Source organism: Salvia hispanica, chromosome 5, assembly GCF_029641045.1.
Source record: "Salvia hispanica isolate PSC_SH4W2 chromosome 5, Shi_PSC_v1, whole genome shotgun sequence".
Taxonomy (NCBI): domain Eukaryota; kingdom Viridiplantae; phylum Streptophyta; class Magnoliopsida; order Lamiales; family Lamiaceae; genus Salvia; species Salvia hispanica.
The window spans coordinates 13,654,663-13,661,873 of record NC_142696.1 but is presented as its reverse complement, the minus strand read 5'-3'; the positions used below and the strand labels follow the sequence as shown (position 1 = coordinate 13,661,873).

The 7,211-nt window shown below is 39.8% G+C and overlaps 1 long non-coding RNA gene across 1 annotated transcript; it reads right to left on the bottom strand.

Moving 5' to 3' along the window:
- Positions 1-3,995: 3,995 nt before the first annotated feature.
- Positions 3,996-5,246, bottom strand: LOC148926327 (uncharacterized). The gene is made up of 2 exons (XR_016130185.1): positions 4,502-5,246; positions 3,996-4,264 (listed from the first exon to the last, which is right to left on the bottom strand). It is a non-coding gene; the product is annotated as an uncharacterized LOC148926327 (long non-coding RNA).
- Positions 5,247-7,211: the final 1,965 nt, after the last annotated feature.

Here is a 7,211-nt window from a genome sequence, read left to right as displayed (position 1 = left end):
TTATGATATTCTTGTTTAAACTCATATTAGGTGATCAATAATGTCGTTTTAGCCCACCTAATTGTTAATGTATTTTTATATGATTATGACCTGATTTATCATCATTGCAGCACTTCCTCTTCTTTTAGTAATATTTTTAGAGCATCCACAATAAGAATAGGTCAGCCATAGGTCAGCCACTCTCTCTTCCTGCCACGTCAACAACACTAAAAATCTACCTGCCACGTCAGCATTTACTCAAATAGGCCAGCCATAGGTCAGCCGCAATAAAAATAATTCAAAACAACTACAGTTACGGAATTAAATTTACGATTAAATTACGGAATTAAATTTACGAGACATATACGAAAAAATTCATTAATTGCATTAAAAAAAAGTACATTCATTTAAAAAAATAAATTACATAATAAAGAAAAAAAACTATCGTCGTGCAGTCTTCCGTGCCCACAACTCTTCAATTATATCCTTTTGGAGTTGAATATGAGCATCCACTTGGCGCATGTCGGCATATTCCTGGAGGCGGCCGACTTCATCGAGAGGTACCCCATGTCGTACGCTAGGGGTGGCCGTTCCGTGGCTTGGACCGGCTTCATCGTCATTGGCCCAACTAGTCAGTTATACGCCTTCGTCTTCGAAGATCATGTTGTGCATGATAATGCAAGCGTACATTATATCAACAACGCATTTGACATCCCACAAACGCGTTGGACCCTTAATTGCCGCCCATCGAGACTGGAGCACACCAAATGCGCGCTCCACGTCCTTGCGCGCCGACTCCTGCCGTTCCGCAAAGTAGGCCTTCTTGTGCGCGTGCCTGATCGTCTTCACAAAGAGAGGCCACCTAGGGTATATCCCATCCGCCAAGTAGTAGCCCATATCATGCCGGTTGCCGTTGGCCATAAATGAGACGGCTGGACCGATGCCCTGACACTTCTCGTTGAAGAGGGGCGACGAGTTGAGGATGTTGAGGTCGTTGTTCGACCCGGCTACCCCAAAATATGCATGCCAGATCCACAGCCGGTAATCAGCTACTGCCTCGAGGATCATCGTGGGATTCTTTCCCTTATAGCCGGTCGTGTAGGCCCCTTTCCAGGCAGTTGGACAGTTCTTCCACTCCCAATGCATACAATCTATACTCATTTATATCCTCATTCTTTTACAACTCTTTCCATCTAGGAAACTCCTAATATGAAAATTCTCAAACTCTTAGAGTATGGCTAAGACCCTTTCAGCTTTTCTTCTATTCTTATCTTGAGTGGAGGTGATGAGGCCAATTTTATATAATTTCCAATCTTATTGAAAACTTATTCGTACAATCCACCTATGAGGGTCTGGCACAAAATTGGCAATAAAAAAATGTTAGCACCAAACGCGATAAATGAAATGTTGATACCGTACAACGAATACGTGTTAGGATCAGGGAAGTGCAAACTGACATCAAATCTTAAGCTGATGCGTGCCGATCTGAGTTGAAAAATATGCAAAATAAAATAGAAGATAAGGATCCTATTCCTTACATATGTAATATATAAAAGCATATGCATGTAATTTGAAAATAGAATCTGCCACAACAAGTTTAACAACATATTCTACCATTGAAACTTCCAAATAGCATTTAACAAGTAGCAAGATAATTGTTCAAAAGCTACCAAATTCATAAAGTAGACAACCTAAGTCCTATAACCACGATAACCACACAGTTTGAAGACTTATCTCCTCAGACACGAATCTGCCGGATTCCGGCGATGATGTTTCGAAAGTCCCGTGACAGCAAAGGCAGCCCCGCAACCTCTTAACATTTTTGAGGTGGACTCTTTCACAAAATCTGAAATTTCAAAAGCCAAAATTCTTCGATCTAAAGATATAAACTTTAAAGAAAAAGGAAAGAGAAAGAAAGGGAGATGGAGAAGAGAAGCAGCAAGTGAGGGGTGAGGGAGCCTCTCATCTTAGTTAGGATTAGAGTGAGGAAGATGATGTGGGTTTTTATTTTTATATGGGTTCTTCTTATTAGGCTAGCATTTTATTTACTTGGGTCAAGGGAGTAAGGAAATTATTATGAGCCCAATTTTTTTTAAAAAAATCATAATGGCTGCTTTAAATAAATGAAGGGAAGCCCAATTTCGAAATTTAATTATTGTGGGCTGAAAATGGGTGAGAGTCTTGGTCCAGTTTCGAAAATGGTATCATTTGGGAGAAAATATAATATTGAACTTTAGCCTAAGTTTAAATTAAGGTTCTATTAATATTTTTTTATGGTTTGGCTAAACTAAGCTAAAATAATTTAGCTTTGAATTTATTGTAGAGTTCTGCGTAAGAGTAAATTTTCTAAGTAAAAGACTCATAGATCCAATTTAATCGAAGCCCAGGAATTGTGGAAGAAGAATCATCCAATAACAAATGAGTTTTGAAGGAGGAATTTGAGTTTGAGTTAGGTTTTAAAGTGAGAGGGACGATTCAATTCTTTAAGTGAGTTTTATGATGATGCTTGTTTCGAGTCAAAAACTTTTAAAGTTTGAAGTAAAGACGTTTTAGTCTGGAGAAAATGTGCGAGTTACAAAATATTTTGAGTTTTAAGAGAAAACTAGTTTACTTTTTGTTTCTTTAGAAAAACATGGATGGCAGAGTTGAACGAGAAACGCGAAGGTGTTGTGACATTGGATGCGAGGTACCTATATCTTTTTAAGTGATGGTTTGTAGATGTTGAAGTATGAGGTAGATTATGAATTTGTTGATGGAAGTGAGGTATGAGACTATGAGCTATGCGTGCGAACATAGAATGACTAAGAGATAGGTTAGGATGAACGTGCTCGAATTTAGTTAAGAAGTGTCAACTGCAACCTCACTTTCCTGAGTGATAAGATTAGTTGAGCTCGAGTTTAGATGGGTAGTTACAATTTATAATCGTTTTCCCTGAACGTTAAAAACAAGGAGAATACAAAACGACGTTGCGTATGAAGTTTCAGACGAGAAAGAGTGCGAGACGAGAGGAGATGCTAAGTGATGTATCCCTGCAACGACGATAAATAGTTCTTGCGATCTAATTAGATGAATCCAATCTTGCGTAATATGTCAAAAGTGGCGATGTGACATAGAAACGACCCTAATAGCATGTTGAGGAGGAGTACGAAGATGATTGCGATGTGTTACTAGAATGATCGTTATGACGCACTAAAAGCACCATGGAGATACGACATGCAACTATAAGTTAATAGGGGTAACAATGCGAGGAATCTTGCTCGGAACTTAAGGTCTCCCAGAGCGATCTTATCGTATACACATGAGGAAGGAGTCCCCTTAGGCGGATACGCACATAAGTGATACGCCGACCAGAGTTGACGTAACTAATACAAGTTGTTGAAGATTACGCTATTAATTATCGCTTTTAAGGAGCTCCTACAAGATTAAACATTATACTATATACTCGAGTAATAGACTCTCGAAAAGGTAATATGGAGAAACTTGTTTTACAAGCAGTTGAGGATCGATGCACGAATAACAAATAAGATGAAGAAAACCACGAGAAGCGAAGAAATTTAGATTTTTGTTATATTAAGATACCTGAAGAGAAAATGCCGAAATAGTTTCTTGTTAGCCCCATGCTCGAGGTCAAAAGCATTATAAGAGGCAACATGGAAATTGGAGGAAAGGGGTAAAGGAGAAACATTCGGAACTGTTCCAACGACGTAAACAAATTTCGGGACGAAATTTTTGTTAAGGTGGGTAGGATGTAATACCCGCGATTTTCGAATAATAAAATTTTTCCCATTGAATGCGATATGGTGATTTAAGATGGAATTTGTGAAGAAAACAAAAGAAGATAATATTTAATTTTACGCGTGAGTTAAAATCATCGATCGATTTTGAAGAATTAATATTTAGAACTAAACTAAATATTAATTGGTTGCATTGGGTGATGTTCATCTTTGTTAGGAACAAGACGAAGAAATTAATTAAAATTTTCCGTAAACTTTAATTAATAAAAGAAATGCAAAATGTGAAGTAAATATTTTGGGCTTCTCAATTAAATAGAGCTCAGTGTTTATATGTTACAAATTTGACTTTAGTCCTATGAACTAAATCAAATAAATAAAAGATATAAGTTGGGCTGTACAAATAAATGAGTCCAAATGAAAGTGAATAAAATTGTGGGAGATAGACTTTGAGCCCAATCCTTCTCTCTTCCTTTGCTACACGTGTCTCTCTTCCTTTACTACACGTTTTTCTTTTCAGCATGAATCTTCAAGAATTTCCATCCAGCTGTTACCTGCAAGCGAACCACCCACATTAATCCTAATTAATCCTAATCATGAGGATTTATCACTGTTTAATCCAGCCACTAATTGCCATTAAATCACCCAATTAAGTAGGAGTTAATCCTAATCACTTCCATAGATTCTCTCTTAAATTCACACTCTCACTTTCACAAAATGCAAATCCTAGCAAAAAAAAACCAAAGAAAGAGATAGCCGAGAGGGAGGAAGAGAGTAGAAGAAACTGCTACCCCTTTTTGTTTCACTCTCATACAATCTAAGAAAACCAAAGCTGCCCAATCTGAGGAACTCATCCTTTCGGCCCAACAAATTCCGTAGTGTACACCACATTTCAACTTCGACAGAAGGTATAGACCTTCCCTTTCAATCATAAGTTATGAGTTTTATCATCTTGTCATCATAGCATGGTGCCACACATCAATCTCCCACACAAAGAACTAAATCAATAACACAATCGAGCAATCAACAATTGAATCACCTCTTGCTTGCAATAATTCAATCTTTTGAACCGAATACACCCCACGGCAAATAAATCAAAATGCGAAAGAAACATAATTTGAACAAAGAACTTATCTTTCGGGGCTGCTCCGGGTTGTTTCGAGGCTGTTCGGGTTGGTTTCGAGGCCGTTCGGGGTGAATTGGGTCTCTGCTGAACAGCCGTTGACGGAGATTGGAGAGGATCGATGAACTGCTCCTCGAACTGGTCAGCGGCGATGGCGGAATGGCAGCAGCGACAACGGCGAGACGTTGCTGCAGAGTAGCGACGGCGAGGCGCCTGTCGCGGCGCTGCCACGGTGATTCCACGGCGTACGATGGCGTGGGCTGCTCGGAACAGTGACAGCAGCGGCGCTGTGCAGTCGACTGGTGGTGGTGCGACGACGTTCTCGAACGATGGATGAAGGGATTTCTCAATTTGGGGATTTTCTCAATTTAGAAAAAAAATGAATGAGGGGGAGAGGTGTACCGATAGTGGAGAAGAGACTATAATTTTGGGCCTTTCTTTATTTTGGGTTTCCCTAAAGTAATTGATTTTGGGTTTCCCTAAAGTAATTGGAGGAATAAGGGTGGGTTAAAATAATTACTTTGAACTTGTAATTCAATTAATGTTTGGGCTGGAGTTTTAACCCAAGAATTTCGGAGAGCGCCAATGGCTGGGCGGCTGCCAAAAATTTGAAAAGGAGTTTAAAACGATGTTTTAAAATCACGACAACCCAATTTTTCTTTCCGAATAATTGATTAAGGAGTGAAAGATAAAATAAACACTCATGTAGAATGCATTTTTTTTAGTTACTTGATTCTAAAATCACGACAACCCAATTTTTCTTTCCGAATAATTGATTAAGGAGCGAAAGATAAAATAAACACTCATGTAGAATGCATTTTTTTAGTTACTTGATTCTAGAGGCTAATTTAGCATATTATATTGTTTCCGTAAAGGCTATCTCTGCAAGCAAGTTGTGGTTGGAGTAAGAAATCTCAAGTTAGGCAATTTAAGCGTACGAGGTGAACTTTTCTATCCTACATACTAATGTGGATAAAATATCAAATATTTTGAGATGATATTTAGTTATGCAAATGATGTTGTCTTGCCATAAATGATTTGTTTTATGTGTATGAAGCCTATCTGTTTGGTTGGAACGTAAGAATCGAATTCGGGTCCGAGTGAGGGTGGTGTCCCTACTCGGATTAGTGTACACAGGTGGCCGTTGGAAGGTGGCCACCTTCCACGGCACAAAGATGATATAAGTGGAGGCCGTTGGGAGGTGGCCACCTCCCCGGCTGGAGAAAGATGTAGGCGACCGTGGGAGAGCACCATCTCCACGGCACTTGGTGTTCAGATATGGCAAAAGTACAAAAAGAACTTAGACTGGTCAGTCGAACTTTAGCTCACAAAGAATTTAGTAAGCTCGGGCCTTTTAAGAGAAAACCCTCGAGTGTTACTATGATGACATGATAATATTTTCATTTTGTATATGTATATTTCGGCAATGTGTTCACTGAGTATTTTTATACTCAGCCCTGCATATATTTCTAAATGTGCAGGTTGAGCAGTGACGGTGGAGAATGCTGAGCAAAGTTGATGATTTCCTTTTTATTTTAAGTAGAAGCTCCCGGTGGTGCATGTCTCCATACATGTGACCGCATTCATTCCGCTGCTTATTGTTCTTCTATACTCTGATAAATAATTATTGAATAGTAAGACTTTCATTCAAGCTCTTGTGAAAAAAAATTAATTTGAAACTGTCTCCTCTTTAGTCATTGTTTATCCCCTTTCTATTCCCCTCTTCTTAATCCCCACCCCTAGTCACGGGTTCCCGGCTTTGCCATCCTTAGCAAAGTGCGGTCGTGACAGTGGAGGTACTCATCCCACATGTCTGCCGCGCCTCTGTAGGCCAACTGTCTGATTGTCGCCGTGCACTTTTGGATAGGGGTGTGGCCGGGTCTGCCAGCCGCGTCGTGCCTGAAGCGGAAATAAAGATATCGACGCTCCAAAGCATCAACGATACGCATAAACAACTCCCTACGCATTCTAAAATGCCACCTGAACATGGTTGCTGGAAACCGCGGGCCGGAGCGAAGTAGTCGTCTTATAGCCGCTAATGTGCAGCTACGTGATCCCGATCAATCACTGCTCGGCGGTGGACAACCGGTGGAGGGCAAGGTACCGCCTGCTGTTCGACCCTTCGCATGTACCTCTCTAGCTCGTGGTTAATGTAGGCCTCCATAGCCTCGTTCATCTGCTGTTCGTACTCCTCAGTATCCCCACCACCACCACTACCACCACTGCTATCACCTGCGTTACTCATCGCTCGATGTTGCTCTTGTACATAAATTTATTAGAGAGAGAGAAAACTTGTTAAAACAAGTGGTGCAAATGAAAATGAAACTAAAATCGCGTATATATAGGTTTTCAAAAAAGTGTATAAAAAAAACGAAAAT